Source organism: Marmota monax, unplaced genomic scaffold, assembly GCF_021218885.2.
Source record: "Marmota monax isolate L192 unplaced genomic scaffold, Marmota_monax_Labrador192_F-V1.1 WCK01_AAM20220418_F8-fsc00045, whole genome shotgun sequence".
Lineage (NCBI taxonomy): Eukaryota > Metazoa > Chordata > Mammalia > Rodentia > Sciuridae > Marmota > Marmota monax.
Genome location: NW_026692132.1, coordinates 572,492 through 593,358, shown reverse-complemented (window position 1 = coordinate 593,358; position 20,867 = coordinate 572,492). Strand labels below are relative to the sequence as shown.

The window sequence follows — 20,867 nt, the reverse complement described above, 5'->3', positions numbered from 1 at the left end:
AGCTAATCAGTAGGTCAAGGCAGAAATATCATAAGTTCTGTTGTTTTAAGTCATCCAGTTTGTGGGACTTTGCTATGGAAGCCCTAGGAAACTAATACAGGGTCCTTGTGGTCTGTAAATCAACCCTAAAACCCCCCTACCTTGAGACCACTGGTGTATGTGAAATCAACTTCCTTCATCATTTAAGTTAGGTGGATAGAGTTTGTTTATTTTTTGTTTGTTTGTTTTATTTTTTAGCTTTCTATTTACAGTAGCTTCCTGGTAGATAACCCTTAGGTTTTCATATTCCTTAGGGTCTATCCTTGATTCTCTCCTCTTTGATTTTGGACGGGAGGGTAATCTCGTCTATTCTAAGCTTCAAAGACTACTCGGTGGGTCCTAACTGTGAAATGTTTATCCCAAATCTAGACTGAACTCCTGAATCACATATTCAGTGCCTGCCTAACAGCCCCCTGGAAGGTCCCCCTCAAACTCAGCATGTCCAGTTTTAATCCACTATCAACCCCTCCTTCAAGGTGTACTTTCTGTGGGTCCTGTTTTAGTGAATGTTACAATTCAGGAATCATGCCGTCTTTTCTCTCATGTCTAAAACATCTGCAAGTCCTATTAATTCTTCCTTTTCTATTATCTGCTGTATCTATCATCTCTTTACCATCTTTGTTTCCCCTAAAAGAATGTAAATCCTCATCATTTTCGCATGGGATATTGTAACACCTAACCCTAGCCTTGAACGGTTCTCCTCATTACTCACAATTTACGACGGAAGATCTCTTACAATTTGGTAAAATTCATTGGTGAAATCATCTAAGTCTAGTCTTCTTTGTAGTTTTTTTTTTTTTTTTGTAATTACTGATTCAATTTCTTTAATAGATAAAGGATCTTCCAAATTTTCAATTTCATTTTATGTTGATTTTGTAAGTTGTGTAGTACTAGAAATCTGGCCATTTCGTTGAAATTCTCATTATGTTTTTGAAGTAAAATTGTTATAACATCTTTGTGTTAGTTTTCTGGACTACTATAACAAGATTCCACAAACCCAGTGACTGAAAACAATAGAATCATTACCTCTCAGTTCTGGAGGCTGGAGGTCTGAAGTCAAGTGTCAACAGGGCCCAGCTCCCTCTGAAGCCTGGAGAGGGGAACCTGTCCTGGCTTCTCCCAGCTTCCGATAGCAGTGTCAGTCTTTGGCATTCCTTGGCTTATAGCTGCATCACTCCAGTCTCTGCCCCTTTGTCACACGGTGGTCCCCTGTCTTTGTCTCCTTCTCTTCTTATATTGGAACAGGGTGCTCAGTTACATCTGCAGAACCTATTTCTAAATAAGGTCACATTCTGAGATAATGGGGATTAGAACTTTATTCAATCTTTTTTCCTTCCATGCCAATCTTACTATTCTTTTATTACCTTTTATATTTTAATGTCTTCATGTTTTTAAAAAGCCAATAAAATCTTATGAGAAAAATAACACAATTGAAAGATTTATATCATTGGTTATCAAGGCTTATTACATAAATATAAGCAAGCACAGGCAAATATGCCAATAGAACAGAATTAAAAATCCAGAAATAAATTAAAAAACTATGTATAGGTATTTTGTTTATGACAAGGGTGGTACTGTATTTTGACGGTAAAAGGTGATCTTATTAACTCGCTGGGCATCCTCATGGGAAAAAGTCAATATTGACTCCTACTCCATATCAGTCACAAACATCAATTCTAGATGAATGGCTATAAATGTGAAAAGCAAAATAAACAGCTTTTAAAAGAAAATATAGAAGTCTATTTTGTAGCTGTACAGAAAAAGTATTAACTACACAATGGTATATAATGTTGATTGCATTCACATTTTCAGTAGTTCCTTTCCCTTGGATCTGGGGTTTGTGACTCCCCTCAGTGGAATGTGGGAGAAGTGACGTCATGCCAGTTCCCAGCTATAGGAGGCGCTGTTATCAGTGCTCAGTGGAGAGGGTTTAGGACCCTAGAGGCAACTCTTACCCACTTTCCTCTAGAGCTCTGTGATAGCTTTTCATAGCCTTGACCTAAATACCTGACAAGAACAACTTAGAGGAAAAGTTTATTTTGGCTCATGATTTCAGTGATCTCAGTACATTGTCAGCCAATTTCATCAGCTTGGCTTAACATGGAGTAGAACATTGTGGTGGAAGGGTGTCTAAGAGAAAAACTGCTCAGCTCATTACAGCCGGGAAGCAGGACAGAGAAGATAGCACTCGGGGACCCACCTTCTCCAGCCACGCTCCACTTGCCTACAGTTACCGCTCAGTAATCCCAAATCTTAATCCAGCAAATGGATTAATCCACTGATTAGGTTACAAATCTCATGATCTAATCATTTCACCACTGAACATTCCTGTATTAACACAGGAGCTTTGGAGGACACCTCATATCCAAACCAGAACATGATAAATGTTATGTTAAAATGTTACCAAAGTTCTTTATAGTAAATCCCATCAAACCCACATCTTTGTTTTAGGAGGGGCTGCCAAATGACATGTCCAACAAGTTTCTAGGTTATGCTGCTGGCTGAGAGCCATGGCCTTGGTCCTTGGGGTTATTACTCCCCCCTCCCCATCCAGCTCCTTTTCTGTTGGACCTGTGATCCTGTTCTGCCTGGGTGGCCTCGCTGAATTTCTACCACACCCTAAGCTTGCTTGTCCTGGAGGACAGGAGTCCTGAAGTTCCTCTTCAGATGGGCTGGCTAATACTGGTTGAATCTAAGACACCTGCCAGAAGTGACTCTCAGAGGACCCCATCCAGAACTGTCGGAAACTGGACCTTTAGAAGACAGAAATGAGGGTACGTGTTCCAGAATTGGCTGGTTGTAGTGCAGAAATTCCAGAGGAGAGACGAAAGGATTTAGAGGTCTGGGAAATGTGACCAGAAGTTTGGCAATGACTGATAAGGAATGGCCCGATGCGTGGACTTCCAGAGGTTCCTAACCTCTAACTTCATTATAATAAGACATGCGCATCTCTCTTTTGTTCGCCTGCCTCTCCTTAGCCCTTGTTTCTTTTATCCTACATCTATAACCTCCTAACTCCCAAAGGAGAGAAGTTGATTTGCCAAGAAAGTCTCCATTGCTCAGTCAGTGCTCCAACTTGCTGTTGGTTCTGCCACGGAAGAGGGTTCTAGGAGGTCTCAGAGAGGGGGACTTCAATCCAGTATGATAACTGGGTCCTTTTCCAGATGGAAACGAATTTTGGCGCACATTAGATATTGAGGCATAACTTTATTTAAGAAAACAAGGAGTCACATTCGGGGGAGAATGTGGGCTTTGTCGAGTGAGAAGCCATGCCTTGCTCTGGGATTTTAATATTTACAGAGGGTTAATAGCTAGGGGCTGAACTGGAGGTTGAGTCAGGGCGGGGTTATACAATTTCACAACAGTTTTTTTTTTCTAGCACTTACTATTTCCTGGGGGCAAGGAGCTGGGCTCCTGGATGCAGGTGCTTGTTTTGCATTTCAGTTGTTTATAGGTTTTTCCTGCATTCCAGTGTCTCTTCTAAGACTCTTTTTTTTTTCTATATATCCCCAAGTTCCTATTTCAGTTCCACAATTCTGAGAGAGAAAAGGAGCCAGCTTTTGGGGTCAAAAATTGGTAACATACTCACCTGGTAAAGCCACACCCCAGCTGAGTCTAGTTATCCTCATTCTCTGCTCCCACCTCTGAGTAGGTGAATGTCTTTGAGGAAATCGAGTGGAACGGACCGGGTTCACTACAAATTCACAGCCGCGAACCACGAAGCACATTCAGCATCCCCTGGCAAACCTACAGTTCTCTTTGAAGTTTGATTTCTTACTGTTTTAGTCAGCTTTTTTTGCTGCTGTGACTTAAAGACCTGACCAGAACAACTGTAGAGGAGGAAAAGTTTATTTGAGGGCTCACAGTTGTCAGAGGTCTTAATCCATAGGAGGCTGGCTCCATTCCTCATGGCTCAAGGTGAGGCTGAACATCATGGCAGAAGAGTGTGGCAGAGGGAAGCAGTTCACATGAGGCTCAGGAAGCAGAGAGACACTGCACTTGCTGAATACTAATAGATACCCCGAAGCCCCATCCCCAATTCCCACCTCCTCCAGCCCCACCCCACCACTCCAGTTACCACTCAGTTAATCCCTATCAGGGGTTTAATTCACCGATTGGGTTAAGACTCTTAGGACCCAACCATTTCTCCTCTGAACCTTCTGGCATTGTCTTACACACGAGCTTTTGGGGACACCTCACATCCAAACCATAACATTCTCCAAGTAATTATTTTATTATTTTTCTTCTTTTTCCTTTTTCAAACACACCCCACTTGATCCGCTCTGCTTCTTGGTTAATGAGCTCATCTTTCAATTCATTGAGAAAACAGGATCCATTGGAAAATACCCCTTTCCTCTTTCCACCACCAGATCCACAAGTGGACCAGAGGAGAAAGGGCGTCGGTCCTTCAAAAAGAAAACCCATCTCCAGGCTCCAGACCTGCCCTTCCATTTGTATCATCATGCCACCCTGAGCACTGGATCATTCTCATAAAAACAGATTCTAGTGTCTTAGTCACAAGGCTGATAGTGTCCTCTGTTACATAAAAAGCACCAAAAACAGCCAGGTGCAGTGACACACACCTGTAATCACAGCAGCTCAGGAGGCTGAGGCAGGAGGATAGTGAGTTCAAAAATCCAGCCTCAGCAACTTAGTGAGGCCCTGATCAATGCAGTGAGACCCTGTCTCTAAATATAATATAAAAACAGGCTGGGGATGTGGCTCAGTGGTTAAGCACCCCTGGGTTCAATCCCCATACATAAAAAGAAAAAAAAAAGCACCCCAAACAGGAACCTCCCTTGAAACTGCTCCAAGCGAAAACTTCTCAAAATATCTTTAAGTTTTGCTTTTCCCCCTTCTCACTTTCAATCCTTTCTGTAACTTAGTCTGGCCTAAATACTCATTACTCCATGAATCTGTCCTATAGTCTTATATAAATGACCAACACACACATGAAGCAATCAATATCAACAGTCTTCAGGGAAATGCAAATCAAAAAAAAATAATGAGTAACTGGGCTTGGTGTCCCTATAGTCCTAGCTACTCTACTGTAGGCCAGAGGATCCCTTGAGCCAGGAGTTCGAGACCAGCCTGGGCAACATAGCTGGCAAGATCCTGTCTCAAAACACCCAAAATGCACACACACAAAACATGACAACAAGATACCACTTCATAGCCTCCAGGCTGGCTAAAATAAAAGACAGACCATAGCTAGTGATAGCGAGGATGTGAAGAAATTGGAAACCTCATAGATTACTGTTGGGGATGTAAAAATTGTGCAGCCACTTTGGAAATTAGTGTGGGAATTTCTCAAATGATCTAGCAATTCTCTATAGAAATATACTCAAGAAAAATGGAAACAAATATCCAGGAAAAAAAACCTTGTAGACAAATGTTCATAGCAGAATTATTATTAATGGCCCCGAAGTGGAAGCAACCCAGATTTTCATCATCTGACACGTGGCTAAGTAAAATGTGGAAGATTCATAAAATGGAATATTATTCAGTCATAAAAAGGAATGTATGCATGCTCAACAGGGGTGAACTCTTGAATATTATACTCAGTGACAGAAAGATGCCAGATATAAAAGGTCACATATTGTATGAATCTCTTTATACGAAATCTGGGAGAATATGCTATATGGTAGCTGACAGCCTTATAGCCAGAGGAGAGGGACTGTTCCTCTGCTGATCTGCTGGCAGGTGGCCACTTGGCATATCTAACTGCCTGCAGCTTCTGCACACCTGGGCCAGGTGCCTCTTGGCTGCTGAGGCCTATGAGAAGGCAGGTATAGCAGATCTCCAGCTGAACAGTGTTGCTTTTCTGCAAAGGGATATCAGTCAATGACAACTCTGATTCATGAATCTAGGTGAAGACTCTATGACACCAGGGGTTTGGGGGGAGCACTTTGCAAGGATCTGAATGTTGGGACTCTGAGACAGTGAAGTCAGTATTTCACTATTAATGCCATAGCATCTATTCCCATGAACTGGTGAGGCTAAGGGACAATTAGATGATGTGATCACAGTAAAGTAACCATCAATCACTTAGTGAACTCCAAAGCCAAATGCAGGGGTTACCATATACTTTATTTCCTCATCTTTCAAAATTAATTGATTGCCAACTCCTGTTTAACTTTTAAATAATTTTCTAATCTATAGTTATTGTTTGGCTGTGGCCACTATTGTCATTCAAGTTACTATCTTTACCACCTTTGCATGATGGTTTATTTGTTATTCCACTTGACTGGGCCATGAGGGGCCCAGATATTTAGCCCAACATTATTCTGTGTGTGTCTTTGAGGGTGTTTGGGGTGAGGTTAGCATTTGAATCTGTAGACTGAGTGGATGACCCTCCATAGAACGAGTGGGCTTCATGCAACCAGTGAAGGTCTGACTAGAACAAAGCCTGACCCTTCCTCACAATAGAGGGAATTCCTCCTGGCTGCGTGCTACGAGTTGGGACAAACTGTTTTTTTTTGTGTTTTTTTTTTTTTTTTGCCTATTGAACTTGAACTGAAACCTCAGTTATACCCTGATCTCAAGACTGCCAGACTTCAGACTGAAACTTATACCAACAGTTCTCCTGCGTCTCAGGCCTTCAGACTTAGACTGGATCTACACCATCGGATCTCCCTACATCGGATCTCACTGTAGATCTTGGAACATCTCAGCCTCTGTAATTATGTGAGCCAATTCCCTATAATCTTTCTCTCTCTCTAAACACACACATGTTTATTGATTCTGTTTCTCTGGAGAACACTGACTAATACACTTGGCTTACTGCAGTAACCTCCTGAATGTTCTCCCTGCCTTACTAAGCCACCTTGACCTTCTGCATTGCTATCAGAGTGATCTTACCAAAACATAATCTGAATATGCCTTTTATACATCTAGCTTCCTTCCCATTACCCCTAGGATAAAATTAAAATTCTTCAGCATCTACATGAAATCCTTCACTAACCCTTCCCCTTCTTCTCTGTGTCTTCCCTTTTCCTACATCTTCACAGGGGCATAAACCCCGGCTTCATTGAACTACTAGCAGTTCTTCCAGAAGGCCTGGACACCTCTTCCCTCCAGGAGTCTGCACAAGTGATTCCTCCTGCCTGGAATGCCTGGATAGGAAAGCTCCCATACTTCGTCTTGATAGCCTGACTTAGAGCCTCCTGGGAACAAATCTTGTTCCAGTTCTATGCACAGAGTTCAGGAATGTGCACAACCTGGATGTGCTGAAATTCTGGATGAGGGGTTGATTATGCCTTAATATATTGTGCACCACCATGGCCAACAAGATGACCAGGCACTTGATGTCCCCAGGTAAGGGGTCCCTGGCAAGAATGCTGTGCAGTTCATATACTGCATGCTCTAGCCTTGTGTCTAGGTGTGGATATGTGTTTACTTGTGTAAGCAGCAGCAGAGTTATGGGAATCCAAATTCCATGACCCCTCATTTGCTCAAGTCCCTTTGAAGGACTTGGAAAAATGAATATTTGCTGAAATTTCCAGCTTTTTTAAAAAAATGTGTAATTTGCTCTGATTTGTTTTTTCATTTTACATAAATATTTACTTTGCACCTCATTGTGAATTGATAATGTTATTTTTCTTAAAGAGGATTCTACATATATCCTTGCTCAAGAAAGACAGACTTCCATAAAATCTGATACGGAATTCACTCAGAGGTCTTCATCCACGACAACAGGCCCCCGGCCCAGGGAATGTTGTTAGTGTCTCTGCTAACAACTTGGCATGGCTGGCTTCTTTCCTAGTCTGTAAATAAAGAAATCCTATTTGGTTTACTGGAGAGGGTTTGCATCTGGTCTTTCTCTCAATCCAAACTTAATCTGACCTTGTTACCAGATTCACCTACTCTTTTCACTCCTTTTAATCCCAGACGGGCCACTGTGAGTCAAGTATCAATATTTGAAAGACTGGTGTTGGTAATGTCACCATGAAGGGTCTTGAGGAGGTCTCTCTAGAGACAAAGGAGACATCTATTTGGAACTTCCAGGCACTTGACATGTCATAGAAAAGAATTTAAGGAGACATCAGATGTTAGCAAAGAGAAAAAACTTTATTAGAAAGCAAAATATGGGCTATCTTTATTAAGAAGCAACCCTTTCAGGTCTTGGGCTCCTCTTTTAAAGGAAATTTTGTGAGGGTGGGCATTGAAAGGTATGTGGGGGTGACACCAGTCTTGTGACAGCAAGATGACATATGGTGATCTGGCTGTTCACAGAGTCTTTGATGTTGTTTCCATTATCTGATCAATAGATAACATTTGGAATTACCCTATATTACAGGTTTCTTTAAAATATTGTATCTCCCTTTGCTTAATCTGTTTTAAAAATACACGTTAGTACATTGCACAGGGGGTCATAAGTGAATTTCCAGTAACTTTAAGATTCTGAGTGAATTTACAGTAATTTTAAGATTTGTAGATTTCTCAGAAATTTGGAAGTGACAAGCTTAGGGAGAGAAGGTCTGAGGCACTTTTGGCTTTCAGACTAAAGCCAGTCTCCTTTTTCTTCCTTTTACCTCCTTTCCACCTACCTTGCTTTCTTTTCTAGCCTATCTCAGTAAAATGGAATCAGGTCCCTACACTACCCAGTCCTGGGGATTGAACCCAGGTAGACTTTACCACTGAGCAACACCCTCAGTGCTTTTTATTTTTATATATTTATTTTTGAGACAGGGTTTCCTAAATTGCTGAAGCTGGCCTTGAACTTGAGATCTTCCTGTTTCAGCCACCCTAGAATCTGGGGATCACAGGCTTTGCCACCATAACTGGTAGAATCAAATTTATCGGACAGCTTAGAAGAAGAGAGAGGAAATAGTTCCTATGGGCAGCCTCTTCTCCAGAATATCACAGTGGCTTGGACCTTCTGAAGTTAGTTACTAAGGAAGCATATTACAAAGGCCACCTGGGTCCTAGGAATCTGAAGAAAGGTTTAGCAGATAACATCTAGGTGGGGCTTCTTTTGGGTCAAAGGATTAAGGAGGGCTAAAGGACATATTTGAGGGAGCAACTACACAGTTGTCACCTACTCCTTTCACTCCTTGAGGCTTCAGCTCAGGAGTCCCTGACTCCTGGAAGTCGGCCTGATGCCCTCAGTGCAGGCTGGGTGCCTGCACATAGTGGATGCTCCACAACTATAGGCTGAAATGAATGAATAATGAACGAATGAATGAAGCCAAACCATCAAATCAGTCCCCACTAATCCAGGAAAAACAAGTTCTTTTCACTGCTTCCGGTCAATCCTGAGTTTTATCTGAAACAATTCTCGTACCTCTAATTCTGGGTTGTTCCTCTTATAGGATCCTGTATCTCCCCCTCCTGATGCCTTTGGACAAAAGTGGCTCCTCTGGTTGGACTGATCCCTTCCAATTTCTAATCTTTATTTCCTTCTCACTCAAGATAGCCCACATTCTGCTTTCTAATAAAGCTCTTCCTCTTTGCTAAAATCTGATGTCTCTTTAAATTCTTTTCTGTGACATGTCAAGAGTCTGAAAGGTCCAAATAGATGTCTCCTTTGTCTCTAGAAAGACCCCCCTCAAGACCCCTCATGGTAAGAACCTTCACTTACCTGTCATTAAGTCCTTGCAGCACTATAGGGACATTTGCAGTCATCTTTGAGGGCCACCATAACAAAGCCTGGGTGGCTTAAATAACAGAGATTTATTTTCTTACAGTTCTAGAGGCTTAAGTCCAAGACCAAGGTGTTAGCAGGGTTGGTTTCTTTGGAGGCCTCTTTCTGTGGCTTGCAGATGGTGTCTTCTCCCTCTGTCCTCACCTGCTTCCTTCTGTGTCTGTGTCCTAATCTCTTCTTATAAGGACACTGGTCATAGTGAATAGGGCCTGATGCCCATCTGAACCCATTTTACCTTAATTATTTCTATTAAAGATACTGGAGGTTAGAGCTTCAACATATGAATTTGGGGGTCACAATTCAGCCTACACCAGTGATATTGTGCCCATTTTACACATGAACAAACTGAAGCCTAACGGGGTAAGTGCCTCTGGTCACTTAGTAGGAGGCTGAGGAAGTCAGTCTTCTGATTCCATAGCTTTCTGCTATGTCCCAGTCTCTAGGGTCATCCCTGATCTCTTTTAAAAGCCTCTGTCCCCACTGCCATCTTCCTGCCACTTCACTCCCTACAAAGTAACATACCCCTGCATGCCATATGAACACTGCTGATTGTGGCGGCACAATTGGGGGACATGGGATTGGGGGCTCCTTAGCCATCCCAGGCAGTAATGGAGAAGGGGAGCAGATAGGCTGCAGCAGAAAGGGAGAGAGGTCGAGGTTCACACTCTGGAGGATGAAGCCCCTGAGTTCCAATCCCATGTCATTCACTCTCTAACTACATGGTGTTGGCCATGTTAGTCAATCCCTCAGTTTTCCCATCTACAAAATGGACCTGAGAACAGTACTACCCAGGTCATTGGTCATTGAGATGCTTCAGCAAAGCAGTATGTGGACAGTGCCCAACACTTATATGCCCTGAAAAGTGACAGCTGTCATTGCTATCATTCTCTCTACGGAGAATTTCCTCAGTCCCATGTCCTCACCCAGGAGTTGGGTTAAATTGCTCTAAGACAGGAGTAGTCCTGGGTTCCTATAGGGAAAAGGCATGGGAAACAGGTCTGGAATATGCCCAGACTTCAGGGTACCTGCCTTCACCTCCAGGCATCCAGGTTCAAGGAGACACAAGCTCCTTGTGACTTCAGGCTGGCAGGGCCTCTGTGGCCACCCCCTGCCGCCAACAGCCCTTGTGAAGGTACTTTGCTAGAATGAGGCCCTGAAGAGCCCTGTGACAGCATGTGCTGCTGAGCTCTAGGATGCTGTCTGCTAGCTCTTCTATTTCAGGACTCACAAAGGTCAAAGTCAGTCCCTGCCTGCAGGAATGGCAAGATGCATGCAGAAGCAGCTCATTTCCCCAGCCTCCTGGGTCCCACTAACGGAGAGGCACGAACCTTGAACCCATCAAGCACAGAGGCTGACACAAACTCCATTGCTGAGTCCCCAAGGGGATGCTCTGTACAGAATCCCCAGGGAGCCCCAAACGGAGAGAAATACAACACCTCTCAGCTCTGTTCCTGGATGGAGCTTGCCTGACTCCCTCTTCCCCATCTCCACAACCAATGAGGTAGCTTGGTTAACTATTAAATACAGTAGCGATTTAAAACTACCCTGCGGTGGGGGCCCCCCCTGAGCAGGCTGCCGTTTCCTCCTTCCTCTGACGGGGCCAGGGCCGGCCCCTCACCCCACCCTGATGCTGGCACTGAAAAGTCTATCATAAAACACCCTGTGAAAGGAGCTCTAGCCGGCCGTGAACTGGGCTGGAGATGGCAGCCTTCATCCCTGGACCTTCCCATCTGGTGGTGGAGCCCAAAGTGTCCTGTTTCCCAAGGGTCTTGTCTTTACAGAAAGCCCAAACTCCTCTGTAAGACTTCCAAGGAGACAGTTTTCAGGGCATCGATGGGGATCTCTGCAGGTACTCTGCATAGGGGAGACAGCTGAGGTGCAGGGGAAGAATCACCAGATTTGGGATCAGAAACCTCCATTTCAGTCTATGGCCTTAGAAACCATGACCCCAAATTGGGCATGATGGTACTTACTTGTAATCCCAGAGACTTGGGAGGCTGAGGCAGGAGGATTGAAAGTTCAAGACCAGCCTCAGCAACTTAGCAAGAACCTTAGCAACCTAGTGAGACCCTGTCTCAAAATAAAAAAATTAAAAAGGGCTTGGGATGTGGCTCAGTGGTAAAACACCCCTGGGTTCAATCCCCAGTATGAAGAGAAGAAGAAGAAGAAGGGAGAAGGTGAGAGAGCAAGAGAGAGACACGGAGATAGTTAACCCACTTGTAAAAACCCTCAGGGCCACGGAGTTAGAACCAGGTAGAAAGAAAGGTTCCTCACCCAGGTCAATGCTTCCAACCATGATGGGACCCAACCCAACCTGCCATACCTCCCCCCACCCCCACCCGGCCCGGCCCACCTTGCCTGCCCTTGTGTTGAAGCACCATGGTTGCTTATCTGCACCCCTACAAATGTTTATTAGGCACCTATGGTATGCACAATGCCCACAGTAGTAAAACACATTCTCTGCCCTCTAAGGTATTGCCATCTGGTAAACTGGGGAGAAAAGTGTGTCCCAGTGCCTAAGACCATTCTTATCGTTCCTGCCTGACTGGATCATCTTAGACATATGTGAGAATGAGAAAGAGAACAAACGGGAAAGAGGAGTGGGTGGCCACATGCACACTGATGGGCTGCAGAGGCCCACACCTCCTGGAAGCTTGTGTGACACGTCTGCTTATTTTATGTGTCAGCACCTGGCTTGGCCCAGGCTATAGGGAACAACCCCACCCCACCCACAATGGGAAGCAAGAGCCCTGGGACCCCAAGCCAGGGGTCTTCATCCTTCTGCCTCTGGTCAGTACTGTCCTCAAGTAACCCCAAGTCTGTCCTCCTTGCCATTGTTCTCTAGAACCATCCCAATCTGAGTGGTTCCAACTATTTAAAGTGATCAGAAAATAGTTACTATTTTACGATCCTCATGCTAGGCATTGTGCTATTCAGTTCAGCACATCGACAATCTATTTAATTCTCATGATAGCACTGAAGAAGGCATCTAGTCATCTTTGTTATTGTAAGGGAGACAGAGAATGAGGGAGGACATTCATCTTGCCCAAGGACACACAGGAAGGAGCGGGACCAGAATTTGCAGTTTGTTCTGTCCAATTTCAAAGCTCTTTCCACAATATCATCCAACTACCAAGGTTTCTTCTGTATCAATTACTTGTTCATTGTTAAGTTCATATGTATATGAGCACCTACTATGTGCTAGGCCCAATCCTGGATACTACAGCTAAATTGAATTCTTCTGCTCCAGCAGAAGTCAGATGTTTATTATCCTTGATATTAGGGAAAAGATGAAAGTTGACCAATTTCTTCTATTATGGCGGCGGGGAATTGAATCAAATAGGACAACACAAGAATCCTGAGAAAAGTTGTTTCCTCTCTGTGGTTGCTACTTCTTTGCAGCAGTTCTTTGGCTTTCCACTAGTTAAGATAAAGATCAATTACCTCTAAATAGCCAGGGGACCGTGGGAAGGTCTTCAAGAGCCCAGATGAGGGGTATCCTGTTGTGTACATTCCTGGTGCCTGGAGGTGTGTGAGAAATAATTTTATCCAAATCAATATAAATATCCCTCAACTAATGGGTGTTCCCAGTCCCCAGCCTTCCCCCATTCTGCACAAGTGCACACACGGGCATGCACACATTCATGCACATGCCTTATTTGGAGATGGCCTAGGAGTTCCAACAAGGCCATCTCTATTGGCCTGGAATCATGGGTCCTCTGATGTTAGGGACATGCCATAGCTGTTCCCTGCCATCTGCTGCTAATCAAAGTTTCTGTATTTTCTTTCCTCTGGTACCACCCCCTAAGGGTTGCCTTTGGCCTTCAAGAGACTCCAGGGTCTGCCCAGTCACTAGAGGTAAAATCAAGAGGGGACAAAATGTCAAATTTGCCTCCCTTAATGAAACAACTATAAAAAGGAGCTTGTTAAAGGAGCCTTCACACATGTCACTGTTGTGGAAGCAGGCTGGCTGGGACATGGGACACTTTTATAGGCCTTTGAGTCCAGCTGAGAAGGGGACATGGGGAGCCTCAGTTGATGGCCATTTTCCACACCTGCTCTCTGTTGGCTGGCTTCCCGCCATGCTGGATGGGCCCATGACCAGAGAAGTTAATGAACCTTTTGGTGGTTGACAGTCCATCCTCTCTAGACTGCCTGGTTCCCAAATCAAAGAGACAAGGCTGCTCAGGCCTCCGATGTTGGGTAAAAAGCCTCTTTTCCTTTCTGCACAACAGTGATAAACATCGCCCTGGGCCCCTGAATTGTTTTTGTTTTTTTTTTAAATTTTTTTTTTATTGGTTGTTCAAAACATTACACAGCTCATGACATATCATCTTCCATACATTTGATTCAAGTGGGTTATGAACTCCCATTTTTTACCCCAAATACAAGTTGCAGAATCACATCAGTTACACATCCACATTTTTACATAATACCATATTAGTGACTGTTGTATTCTGCTACCTTTCCTATCCCCTACTATCCCCCCTCCCCTCCCCTCTCATCTTCCCTCTCTACCCCATCTGCTGTTGTTTAATTCTCTCCCTTGTTTTTTTTTTTCCCCTTTCCCCTCACAAACTCTTATATGTAATTTTGTGTAACAATGAGGGTCTCCTTCCATTTCCATAGTTTCCCTTCTCTCTCCCTTTCTCTCCCCCCACTCGTCTCTGTTTAATGTTAATCTTTTCCTCATGCTCTTCTTCCCTGTTCTGATCTTAGTTGCTCTCTTTATATCAAAGAAGACATTTGGCATTTGTTTTTTAAGGATTGGCTAGCTTCACTTAGCATAATCTGCTCTAATGCCATCCATTTCCCTGCAAAATCCATGATTTTGTCATTTTTTAGTGCTGCGTAATACTCCATTGTGTATAAATGCCACAGTTTTTTAATCCATTCATCTATTGAAGGGCATCTGGGTTGATTCCAAAGTCTAGCTATTGTGAATTGTGCTGCCATGATCATTGATGTGGCAGTATCCCTATAGTATGCTCTTTTAAGGTCCTCAGGGAATAGACCGAGAAGGGCGATAGCTGGGTCAAATGGTGGTTCCATTCCCAGCTTTCCTAGGAATCTCCATACTGCTTTCCATATTGGCTGCACCAGTTTGCAGTTCCACCAGCAATGTACAAGTGTACCCTTTTCCCCACATCCTCGCCAGCACTTATTGTTGCTTGACTTCATAATGGCTGCCAATCTTACTGGAGTGAGATGGTATCTTAGGGTGGTTTTGATTTGCATTTCTCTGACTGCTAGAGATGGTGAGCATTTTTTCATGTACTTATTGATAGATTGTATGTCCTCCTCTGAGAAGTGTCTGTTCAGGTCCTTCGCCCATTTGTTGATAGGGTTGTTTGTTATCTTGTTGTTTAATTTTTTGAGTTCTTTGTATATTCTGGATATTAGGGCTCTATCTGAAGTGTGAGGAGTAAAGATTTGTTCCCATGATGTAGGTTCCCTATTTACCTCTCTTATTGTTTCTCTTGCTGAGAAAAAACTTTTTAGTTTGAGTAAGTCCCATTTGTTGATTCTAGTTATTAACTTTTGTGCTATGGGCGTCCTATTAAGGAATTTGGAGCCCGACCCCACAATGTGTAGATTGAAGCCAACTTTTTCTTCTATCAGGTGCAGAGTCTCTGATTTGATATCTAGGTCCTTGATCCATTTTGAATTTACTTTTGTGCATGGCGAGAGAAAGGGGTTCAGCTTCATTTTGTTGCATATGGATTTCCAGTTTTCCCAGCACCATTTGTTGAAGATGCTATCCTTTCTCCATTGCATGCTTTTAGCCCCTTTATCAAATATAAGAAAGTTGTAATTTTGTGGATTGGTCTCTGTGTCCTCTATTCTGTACCATTGGTCCACCCGCCTGTTTTGGTACCAGTACCATGCTGTTTTTGTTACTATTGCTCTGTAGTACAGTTTGAAATCTGGTATCGCTATACCTCCCGATTCACACTTCCTGCTTAGAATTGCTTTTGCTATTCTGGGTCTTTTGTTTTTCCATATGAATTTCATGATAGCTTTATCTATTTCTACCAGAAATGCTGTTGGGATTTTGATTGGCATTGCGTTGAACCTGTAGAGAACTTTGGGTAATATCGCCATTTTGATGATGTTGGTTCTGCCTATCCATGAACAGGGTACATTTTTCCATCTTCTAAGATCTTCTTCTATCTCTCTCTTTAGGGTTCTGTAGTTTTCATTGTATAAATCTTTCACCTCTTTTGTTAGGTTGATTCCCAAGTATTTTATTTTTTTTGAGGATATTGTGAATGGGGTGGTTTTCCTCATTTCCATTTCAGAAGTTTTGTTACTGATATACAGGAATGCCTTTGATTTATGCGTGTTGATTTTAATATCCTGCCACTTTGCTGAATTCATTTATCAGTTCTAGTAGTTTCTTTGTAGACCCTTTTGGGTCTTCTAAGTATAGGATCATATCGTCCGCAAATAGTGATATTTTAAGTTCTTCTTTTCCTATTTTTATGCCTTTAATTTCTTTTGTCTGTCTAATTGCTCTGGCTAGTATTTCAAGGACTAAATTAAATAGAAGTGGTGAGAGAGGGCATCCCTGTCTTGTTCCAGATTTTAGCGGGAATTGGGCCCCTGAATTGTAAACTCAAAGGAAACAGAATTGAGATCTGGTTGCCCTGATTGGGCCGGGAAGAAGGCATGGAAGGGAAGGGGCTTTACCAGAGGAACCTGCTTTGGGAGGATGAAGCTCTCTCAGCAAGATCTTCTGTAGATCCTGAATGCTACAGAAGCTTCAAAAAGGCAAAAGGCTAAACAGGGTGGTGCACACCTGTAATCCCAGTGACTCGGGAGGTTAAGGCAGGAGAATCATAAGTTTGAGGCAGCCTCAGCAATTTAGCCAAACTCTGTCTCAAAAAACAAACAAACAAACAAACAACAACAAAAAAAAACCTAGTGCACATGCTAGGCAAGTGCTCTATCACTGAGCTAGGACCCCAGCCCTTCCCTAAGCTTTAGCATTTAAAATCCCAGACCTCAGCCAGATCAAAGGAACTCCACCTGTCTGGCACCTGACCTCCAGCCCCAATGGGTCACCTGCTGTTAATACAATAAGCCCCAGGAAATTTCCTATTCATATTCCTGTCCCACCCTAATAGGTCAGCAGGACTCCAATACAATGGGCCCCAGGAATTGCCCTACTGTCCCACCCTGAACGGACCCTATATAACCCAGATCCTTGATTCAGTCTGCCACCGTTTTCTGCCCCCAAATGAGCCACTCCAGGGTTCTACCAACTGACTCTGCTGCTAAATACTGAATAAAGAAAATCCTGCTGATCCGAGGTTTGCTTCCCTTGATTGTCCTAACACTTGGCATATGGCCCGTGCTAAGAGAGCCCTCCTGAGCCCTCAGACACTCATGTCAACAGTCTAAACTTTCTCCTAGGAAGAGGAACTTGAGGACTTTTGTCTCATATCATTCTACTAAAGTCTGTAGTTTAATAACCAACATGAACGTCCTGTTTGGGTTAACTGTGCTGTGATCATGGAAGGCGTTAACCTCAGGAGAAGCTGGGTGAGTGTTGTGTGAGAATTCTCTACGATTTTGCCAATGTTTCTGGAAGTCTAAAATTAGTTCTGAATAAGAATTTTTAAGATAAAGGAAAGAAGGAAGGAAGGGCTGGGTGCGGTGGCACACACCTGTAATCCTAGTTGGTCTGGAGGCTGAGGCAGGAGGATCTCGAGTTCAAAGCCAGCCTCAGCAAAAGCGAGGCACTGAGCAACTCAGTGAGACCCTGTCTCTAAATAAAATACAAAATGGGGCTGGGGATGTGGCTCAGTGGTGAGTGCCCCTGAGTTCAATCCTTGGTACCCTCCCCCCACTAAAAAAAAAAAAAAGTAGGAAGGAAGGAAGGTTCTCCGGGAGGGAGTTCATTGACTCTCTGACTGTTTCTTCTCCATCTCTCTTGGTGTCTGTCATTCTCTTTCTGTCATCCTTTTAGTATCTCTTGTCCTCTTTTTTGCCCCTTTTTAAGTTTCTGTCCTTCATTTCTCCTTTCTTCAAAACTCTGCTCTCCCCCCGGATTTGGGTGAGTGGTGTGGGGGAATTCTCCATTGTTTTGTTAATTCAGTCACCAAGTTCTGTTAATTAAACTTCACAAACAGTCGCCAACTCTTCCCTCCTCTCTGGTGCCATTTCCACAGCTCCTGGGTTCTATCATCGCCCATACTTTACAATCACCCAGATTGTCCTGAGGGCTGCCCTCTTGTGACTTGCATCCCGGGCATGGGCCCAGCTGGTTCATTCTCTACCTTCCTGCAGCTCCGTTGAGGTCTCTGACCCTAGGAACACTGTCACTGGCTCTGGATCACTTACCAAGTAAAGCCCAGCAAGCAGCATCACAACCTGGTCCCTGTTTCCCCCAGCATCGACCCTCCCCATTAGTCCTACAGCAATGTCTAACCCGGGCTTCTATACACAACAGAGAGAACAGTGTTCCCTCCTCCTGAAGGCAACAAAGCTAGCTGAGTTGAGGTTCTAGGGCTGGGTATAGAGGAGGGAGGAGGGAGGGCAAGAAGGAGGGCAGAGAGGGTTTTATCTCTACAGGGGGAATCTACGGGGGAAACTTCTGAAGAGAGAATGGAGGGGTCTCAAGCTAGGCCGGAAGACTGGCCACTATGGTCCTGTTTGCTGCTGTGCAGGACCTACATGAAATGCTAAAGGCTGTGTCTTCCAGCGGGAGGTCAGAGCAGGGACTGTGGTCTCATCCCCCACACCTGCACATTGGATCTCCCTGCTACTGACCTTTAGCAATACCACCTCTGTCCTCGCCATTGGAATGAGTCCAATGCATACTCCATAAAAGCCCACGACCCTGTGCAATACAGCAGTTACACTTTTCTAGTTTGATAACTGCTGCCCCTCCTCAATCCTTTATATTTCAATAAGACCAAACTCATCACAATGAGTCATTGGGTTGGCAAGCATCAATCACTGACTAAGGGTTCTGCCCAGAGAGGGTGGGAGTTGACTTATGCATTCCCAAGGACTTCCAGCAAAGTAGGGCCCACCAGCTCCCCCACACAGAGTCACAGATGCTGAAAGTCCAGACACATGAACACGGCCTATGGTCTAAGGGGCTACTGGCAGAGCAGGATAGCATCCCTCACAAAAAGGCAGTGTGGCAATTTTAGATAAAGGGACCCAAGGGAAGACCTCTTTGAGAAGATAACACTTTGAGAGCCTGCAGAAAGCTGTGAAGTTATGCAGGTATCCCTCATTTCCATCAGAATGATTGACACTTAGCAACTACTCCCTATCTTTGTCAAGTGAAGGAATGAATGGATGAACCCTGAATTATGTCCCCTATTTCTTTTCACCTGCAGGGGAAGGAATCCAGGTTTATGGTCCTCACCCTGAATCCAGGTCTGAAGCTACAGTGGGTGGCACATTCCAACCAGGATGACCAATGGCAGGTTTCCCCCAGCTTGATCCCAGGGAGCCAAAAGAGAAATTGGCATCTCAAGTCCCACTGCATCCTTGTGAAGAAAACACTCCAAGTGTTGGAGACTTGCAAACTTGCTGGGTGTGTATGGGCTGCCTCAGGAGCGGAGCAACAAATGAGCCTGTGCAGATGGCGCTGAGATAAACGGCGCCATCTTTTTACTGTAGCGGTACAGTCGTAATTTTCCAGAGACATTTATTAGGTGGCGTCTCCCTTCTGTGGGACTGTGCTGTGGCTGGCGCACAGAGCCGCTGCGAGCAAGGTGGAGAGCGGAACCCAGTGCTAATGGCATGGTGGGCACCCAAATCTCTCCCATTTCCTTTCCTTTCATTCTCGCTTCTGACAATTTATAGTTGGGTTTGATGCTTGAATAGCCGTATCTCTCTAGTAATATGTATTCTTTGTAAGTATTCCCTGCTGTGGCGTATCCTAACAGAACTCCATCAAATAATTATCTTCCCTTTTATTTATTCTCCTTCTTTTCACTTGATCTGCATCACTATAAAATATTCCAATGGTCTCAGAGTAGAAAGCCTTCTTTGTGATTGTAAAGTGTATTTATATACAGTGTTAAATCACACTTGGTGGCTCTTCATCTCAGCACTTGCCCAATTTGACAGGGTTTGGGACCTGTGAGGAGTTCCCAGTTCCTCCCATTGGGAGAGGAAGAGCTGGGGTCTTTGAGACCCTTGGGTTGACCCTAGGACCCAGTGATACAGGTTTTCCAGCTCAGGAGCTCCTAACCAGCTTCAATTCAACCTACTCTGACCTTGAGAAAGTAGCTTTTATTCCAGGACCTCTGGGCTCTTCCCCAGGTCCCCTTTGCCACAGGGAGAGTTAGTCCAATTTAGCCCAACTTCTTTCATTTCCAAAATCTAGAGAAAGTGAGGATCCATTATGAGACCACAGTACCCATGTCTGGCTTAGACTCAATGACCTGTTTGCTCAAGTATGGTCAGGCCCTCTCATGTTGTATTGCTTCTAACCAGACTGACAGCTCCCCGTGGGCATGCACTAGCTATATCTTCTACCTTGCTTTTCACAAAGCCTTTGGCACAGAGCTGGATAATCAGCTCACAATGAACAGTGATTGCTTTGAGTCCCTTTCCAGGAAGTAAGGTCTGAGTAGGTCCTTCATCCCAGGTCCAGTATGTTCCTATTAGGTGCATATTTAATATATGGGTTTATTATCTTTGTAAAAGTATCTTCAATCAGATGACAAGCTCCTGGAGCATCTTTACATTCAGAACAGGAAGCCTTCTCAGGAATCCCCCTGCCTCCCTCACTCAATGTCTGAACATGAATCCTGGAACCTTTCTCCCTCCTGTTTTATTCTGTAAAAACCCAGCTGATACAACTTGAAGGAATAGGATGCAAAATGTGGCAAAAAGAGAGCACACTTAGAACCAAGATACCTGGGCTCCTGTCAGTTCTCACGTTGCCCTTCTGAGAGTCATAGGATCTTACTGTCCTTCACGTGTCTCACCTATAAAATACAAAGTTAGAAAAGTTGATGATCTAAAGATCATTTGGTTCAACGCTCTACCTCCAGATGTGCATCCATCTTACCTGGAAAGGTCACCAGAGGTGGGAATTCAGCAACTTTGCCTGTGCCCTTGACCAGGTATAACCACCTGGAGTTCAAAGCCTTTTCTGCATCTTGCTTGGTTTAAGGAGAATCTGCTCTTTCGGTTGCTTACCGGG

The 20,867-nt window shown here is 44.0% G+C and overlaps 1 long non-coding RNA gene across 1 annotated transcript; it reads left to right on the top strand.

The window, feature by feature from the left end:
* Positions 1 to 2,635: 2,635 nt before the first annotated feature.
* LOC131425021 (uncharacterized) lies at positions 2,636 to 7,647 on the top strand. Its single transcript, XR_009228803.1, has 3 exons — positions 2,636 to 2,813; positions 6,568 to 6,726; positions 7,050 to 7,647. It is a non-coding gene; the product is annotated as an uncharacterized LOC131425021 (long non-coding RNA).
* The last annotated feature ends 13,220 nt before the right edge of the window (positions 7,648 to 20,867 follow it).